This window comes from Rhinolophus ferrumequinum, chromosome 25, assembly GCF_004115265.2.
Source record: "Rhinolophus ferrumequinum isolate MPI-CBG mRhiFer1 chromosome 25, mRhiFer1_v1.p, whole genome shotgun sequence".
Taxonomy (NCBI): Eukaryota; Metazoa; Chordata; class Mammalia; order Chiroptera; family Rhinolophidae; genus Rhinolophus; species Rhinolophus ferrumequinum.
In genome coordinates, this window is record NC_046308.1 from 38,885,695 (window position 1) to 38,891,694 (window position 6,000).

The following is a 6,000-nucleotide window of genomic DNA, read 5'->3' on the forward strand; positions in this document are numbered from 1 at the left end:
GGCCAGCCACAGCCTTCCTAAGCCCCATGGGGTAGGAAGAAGTATCTAGGAAAGAATGCAATGCAAGTGGGACTGGCTGCTCATGGAGAAAGTGTCTCTGGTGTTGCATGAGTTGAGTGGGTCCAAGAGAGACACTAGAGTGGAACGAGAACTCACCAGGCCAATGCAGATTCAGATTTGGCTGTGTCGGAGAGAGCTCAACACAGGAAAGATGTTGCCCACCTGCTGACTACACAGGAGAAGGATTCCACATAGGGAAAATGGTGACTGTCCATCTAGTCCTCATCCTGAGAGGACTAGAGTCTTTCCAGATATGTCTCTGATGCCTTCCAAGTTAATGTCCCTCTGTTGGAGTCTGGGGTAAGTTCCTGCGAGTGAGTGGATCTGTGCCCGGACCCTTTAGGAGGATGTTTGGGTTTCTTGCAGCTTTCCATCCCACCTGGATGGTCGGAATCCCCACTATTTTTCACAGCCATACGTTGTGAGGGCTCCTTTTCCTGGCACCATTATTCTGGGATGAGGAGCCTGGTGTGGGTCTGGGAGCCCTTTCTCCTCCAGGGAGGACCTCTGTGGCTGAGATATCCCTCCGGATTCTCAACCGCCACACACAAATGTGGGTCCGCCTGTTCCACATCTCTACCTCTCATACCAGTCTTGAAGGCTTCTTCTTTATATCCTTAGTTATAAAACTTCTGTTCAGATAGACTTCAGATGGTTCTCCAGGTTGATTGTTCTATAATTTAGTTGTAACTTTAATGGAGTCACAGGAGGAAGCAAGCTCAACAATACCTACTCGATCACCTTGGATCTGACAATAGTGTTGATTTTAAATAATCAAAAAAGAATATATAAATTGGATTGAAAGTGCAGGGCTTTGTTCTCAATCTCCCTGGTTTCTACACTCTTATATAGCAAAAAATTATGTTTATCAAGTTTATGGGTAGCACCTAGTTGGACGAGTTTCTTTTATTTACTTATCCAACAAGTATTCTTTAAGCAATCACTATATGCTATGCATATAAGGCTATAATAGTTAAGAAAAAAAATGAAGTCTCTATTCTCCATTGCATTACAGTCTTATGGGTGAGGCAGATGTTAATCAAATAAGTGGAATGTACAATTTTAAGCTGAAAGAATCTGAACAGCTCTATGAGACCATAGGAAAAGGAACTTGGCTGAGCCTAAAGCAGGGAGGGGAAGGCTCCTTGACGTTCTCAATCAGTTGGGAGCTTAAGGAGGAGTGGGTAGGACTTATCTAATTTAGGGGTGCATTTTGCCTTATAAAGTCCCTGTGTGGAGGAAGGAAGCATTTTGAAGGAACTGGAGGAAGATCTGACAGGAGCCCTAAGATCAAGGGAGAGAATTAAATGAGATGAAACATGAAAGGCAAAGAATCATGTCAGAGCCATGTCCTGAGAGCTATGAAAGCCCATGAAGTGGTCCTGAGCAGAAGTGATAAGGTCAGACTGCTAAGGTGGGGGGGGAGGGGCAGTATTGATTCAATAGCCCAGGTGAAAAAACTGACTACTTCTACTCAGGTGATAGAAGTGGGGATGCAGAGAAGTGCAAGCTTTTGTTAATAGGAGGTAAAATAGACAATTCTTGATGAAGAATTGACTATGGGGCCTGAAGGAGAAGGAGTAGTCCAGGATGACAGCCGGGCTTCTGTCTGGAACACCTCTGTGGGTAGAACCATTCTTTATTGAGTAATTCTACAAAGGTAAAGAAGCAAATTGAGTGGTAAGAGGATAACATGAGGGACATACTGAATACTGAATATGAAGTACCCACAGGACACTGATATGTAAAAGTCCAGATTGCTGGCACAACTCCTGAAATTTGGGAGTTCTGGACTGCAGCTGTGGCCATAACTGCAGGTTATGACAAATCACCCAAATCTTTCCGAAGATGAGATCACAGAAGCAGAGATGTGTGGAGAGACGAGTAGGACCCAGGACAGAGCCCAAAGGAGAACCAACATTTAAGGCCAGGCCAGGGGAAGCAGGTGCCACAAAGAACAATGAGGAGTGTCCAAGAGGTGGGAAGAAAAACAGAAAAATGTTATATACCACAGAAGCCAAGGAAAGAAAGAGCACCTCAAGGAGGATGCAGTCCAGGACAGCTTCCCTTCAAGCTCAAAGTTCTAGACCCATGCATAAGGCCAATGGGAGGGTAGTGACAATAATGTCTAATATGATCAAGTACTTACTGTACATTCTAGACACTGCTCTAAGCAATTTACAAGAGACTCATCTGATTTGGTCACTACAACAGCAGCATTGGTTAGGAGAGGGGATAGCACTGGTCTAGATTACCCTGCCAGAGCCATAACTAATGCAAGCCTCCTGACTCCCATTCCAGTGCTCCTTCCCCAACTGTCTTCATTCACCTAAGCTGCCTTGCCATCTCTTTCTCCAACAGTGCCCCTCAGGCTAGGGAACCCAAATTCTCTACACCATGGAACATGGTACACACAAGATATTTGAAACTTTGGACTTCTTGGCCCACCCTGAAGCCAGCTGACTCTCAGGCCAGAGGCAGAGGCAGCTGCCAAGTAGGCCTCCAGGGAAAAAGCATCTATTCCTGCAGATGTCTGGTGCAGCTCTTCCCATCCCCACCCTTTATTAATCCACAGTTGGTCACAGAACTTCCACAACAGGAGTTATTATCCCTGCAACCTGTGGGGGGTGGGCAAGGGGAACATCTCTAGCTCAGCCCCCTCTACATTTCTCTCCCCCTTGCCATTCCATTCTTCAGGTTGGCATCGTTCTCTTTCCTTCCCAGGCCTTATATAGTCATGCGGTTTCGCAAGTACCAAGACAGACTGTCTGCCAGCACCTCTAACCACCCTGTGCCAAGGCAATGGTGAGGGAGGGCTGCAAACTCCACGTCTAAGCAAGACACCAATATATCTATTTTCTGCTTCTGGAGCAAGGCACCAGAGCTGGCCTGGCAGCGATGGGAGAACCCGGGAAGGGGCAGAGGGGCGGGGCAGACAGGGGGGTGGGGGTGGGAAGGGAGGTGGGGGCTGGGTCTCTTCCCAATTCCTGCCACAGGCACTCCACAGAGGCTTACACTGAGACCAGGATGCCAGAGTGTGTGGGACTCGGTGCCTAGTACGGAGGGATTCGGGGGTCGCAGACTGGCTAAACAGAGTGCACGTGGGAGTGAGCAGGTGCTAACCCGCCCTTCTCCCTCTCTCTGCTAGCTCAAGGCTGCAGTTCTTTGTGTCTGCCTTCTCCACTAGCTGTCTGTGCTAGACTGGGTGGGGTGGGGGAAGCCGGAAGCGACAAATCAGCATCAGCGTCTTGAAAAATGCCTAGAAGGGTGGACAGTTTCATTAGAAACCCTTGCACATTTGGAGAGAACAAGTCTGCCTGAGCAGTGGCCTTCTCTTCCCTGGCCCCCTCCCTGGCCCCACACCCCACTCCCTATCGCCTTACCTCCCCCACCTGATTTCTCTACCAGCCTCCTCCCTCCCTGGTCATCTGGATCTCATTGTTCTTGCATTTCCCCAGCTGCCTGTCTGCATTTCCAGCCCTGCACGTGCACAGACATACACGTGCTCACAGCACCCCCACCCTGTTGTCCCTTACCGTGACAACCCCACACCTTTCACAGAAAGACCCCTTTAATAGAATGGACCCTTTATTCCAAAGTAAGAATAGAAAAGGTCTCCGGTATATTTAACTGGAGCAAGAGAAGTCACCAGGAAGGGCTGTGTTTTGTGTAGGAGAGTGGGTGGGCAGCTTCTGTGGTTTGGGATATTTCAGTCATTTTGCAAAGAATATACTATATGAACAATCTATTTCTCCGGGCTTTGAGGTCTTCCCCAAAAGAAGAATGTTCAAAGGGATGTTCAACGGAACACAATTGATAAAATGTTTTCCCTTCACTTCACCTAAAGGTATTTTGCTACACTCAATTACTGTTCGTTTTGTATTTTATATGTTAACCAATGAGCTCAGGAAACACAGGCAAAAATCTAGGACATTGTCACTTTAAGAATGTAGACTAAAACACCTTAAATGAACTCTGCAGCAGACAGATGAAAAAAAATAAAAATAAAAAGGCCCTTCTCTGGCCCTTGCTGCTTTTGCCATTATTCATGATGTAATTTTTCAGGTGTTAGTTTGGCAGAGAAAGACTGGAACAAGGCTTGTTGCTAGGACGTGAATGTAGAAAAGGAATCCCATTGGTTCTCTGGGACTTCACAGGAGCCAATGGGAATGAAAGGGATGGAGAGGGGGAAAGCCACCCCTCCCCTCAAAAAAGGCTCTCCTGCCGGACTATTATTGTGTTGGCTTTGTTAAAGTAAAGTGGGGTACAGTAAATTTATGGGCTTTTTTAGTCTACTTTTTAGGGTGTATATGGGTAGTGTTGTCCGGTAAACGAATCCTAAGAATGAGCAATTAAGAGGCAGCTTTATTTTCACTGTCCTGGGTTTCATTAATAGATCACTGTCACTGCAGCCTAGAGCAGTATGCAAACGAGTCTGGGCACATTTCACACCCTTACCCTGCTGCCACACACCATTCAGGAAATGCAATTATGCTAGAGCTGGAGGTAGGGGAGGCGGAGTTTAGGTGAATGGGGCATCATACGCTTCCTCTAGTCTTAATGACTATTAGGTGAACCCCAAACAACCTCTTGCAATGTAAGTGAAACAACCTTGTTTCTGTGAGCCAGGGGCTCAGCATGTTCCCTGCCCAAGGCTTCAGAGCCGCCTCCCAACATGCTGCCCGGCATCTCAGTGGGTCACAGTGAGATCTCTGCACAGCAAAACCTCCAGTTCTGATAACAACCACGTGTACGCACAATGCAGTAGAAAATATCACCGGGTTTCCACACAGGGGCTATGAAATGTTCACCCACGTACGCCGTTTGAATCTCAGCCTCCCGGCTAGCAAAGTAAGCAGTTTTGTGTGCCAGTCATGCTCAGCTGCTCCATTCTAGGCAGTTCCTTGCAAACCTGGGCAGGAAGAGAAGCTTTGATCCCTGCAGGGTCCCCTTTTCCCCTCCATTGACTATGTAGACTTGACAGTCATCCCCCTCCCTTACCATATTGCATTGTCTGGGCTCCGGCTGTAACCCACACCTTTTTTTTAAATAAATGTACAAGGTTTGGTCTGGGTGATTTGAAACACACTCGCAATAAATTGACTTCTTATTGGGTTATAGACCTGGCCAGTTTATTTACACCCTGGAGGGGACTCAATCTCTGCCAGATTCCTACTTCAGAGATTCTGTGGCTGGAATCCAGCAACATAAAAGGATTTCTCCTTGTAATCGGAGCACTTCCTAAGACCACAGGCAGTTTCAACCAATTAACATCTCTGATTGCAGTAGAAGATTTTAGGAGACTCAGAAGGACCAGGAGGGTTTTCAACCACAAGCCTTTATTGGATCTATGACAAGAATGGATCTGATTATTGATGTCTATCTTGCAGATTTCTGTGACTTTCCATGTTGTTGAAGATTTGGGGAGAAGGATGGGGGAAGGGGGGCGTGGGCAGAAAATGGGAGGGGATAAAACAAAACGGAAGAGTTTTTTAAATAGGCCTTTCTTTTTCTTTCAGCCAAACATATCCCAGGCTCTGCTCAAGTCCACCCCTCAACACTGATAGAAAACACAGCTCCAAGTGCAGACCCTAATTGCACCCTTCAGGTGACAGGTAGCTGTGTGCTTCAGTTCAAAGCCAAAGTTTGAGTTGAGTAAATCTGACTTTAGGCAGTCAGCATTTCAAAATAAAAGCATTCAACCTTGAGCCCCAAACGAAGGCCTCCTTGCAGCGTTTTACCAGAAATCCTGTGAGACGCCCTTCAGTGAAGGTCTCCACTCAAACTTCACTTTGTTCTCGGTACTCATAAAATCTCAGACTGCTTACAAAGCTGCACCGCCAGAACTAAGTGGAGGCTCCAGAGACTAGTGCCAGGGAGTGTAAAATGCATGGGAATGATGTTGCAGGCAGACTGCCCACACTGGGGCGTGGGGGTCTG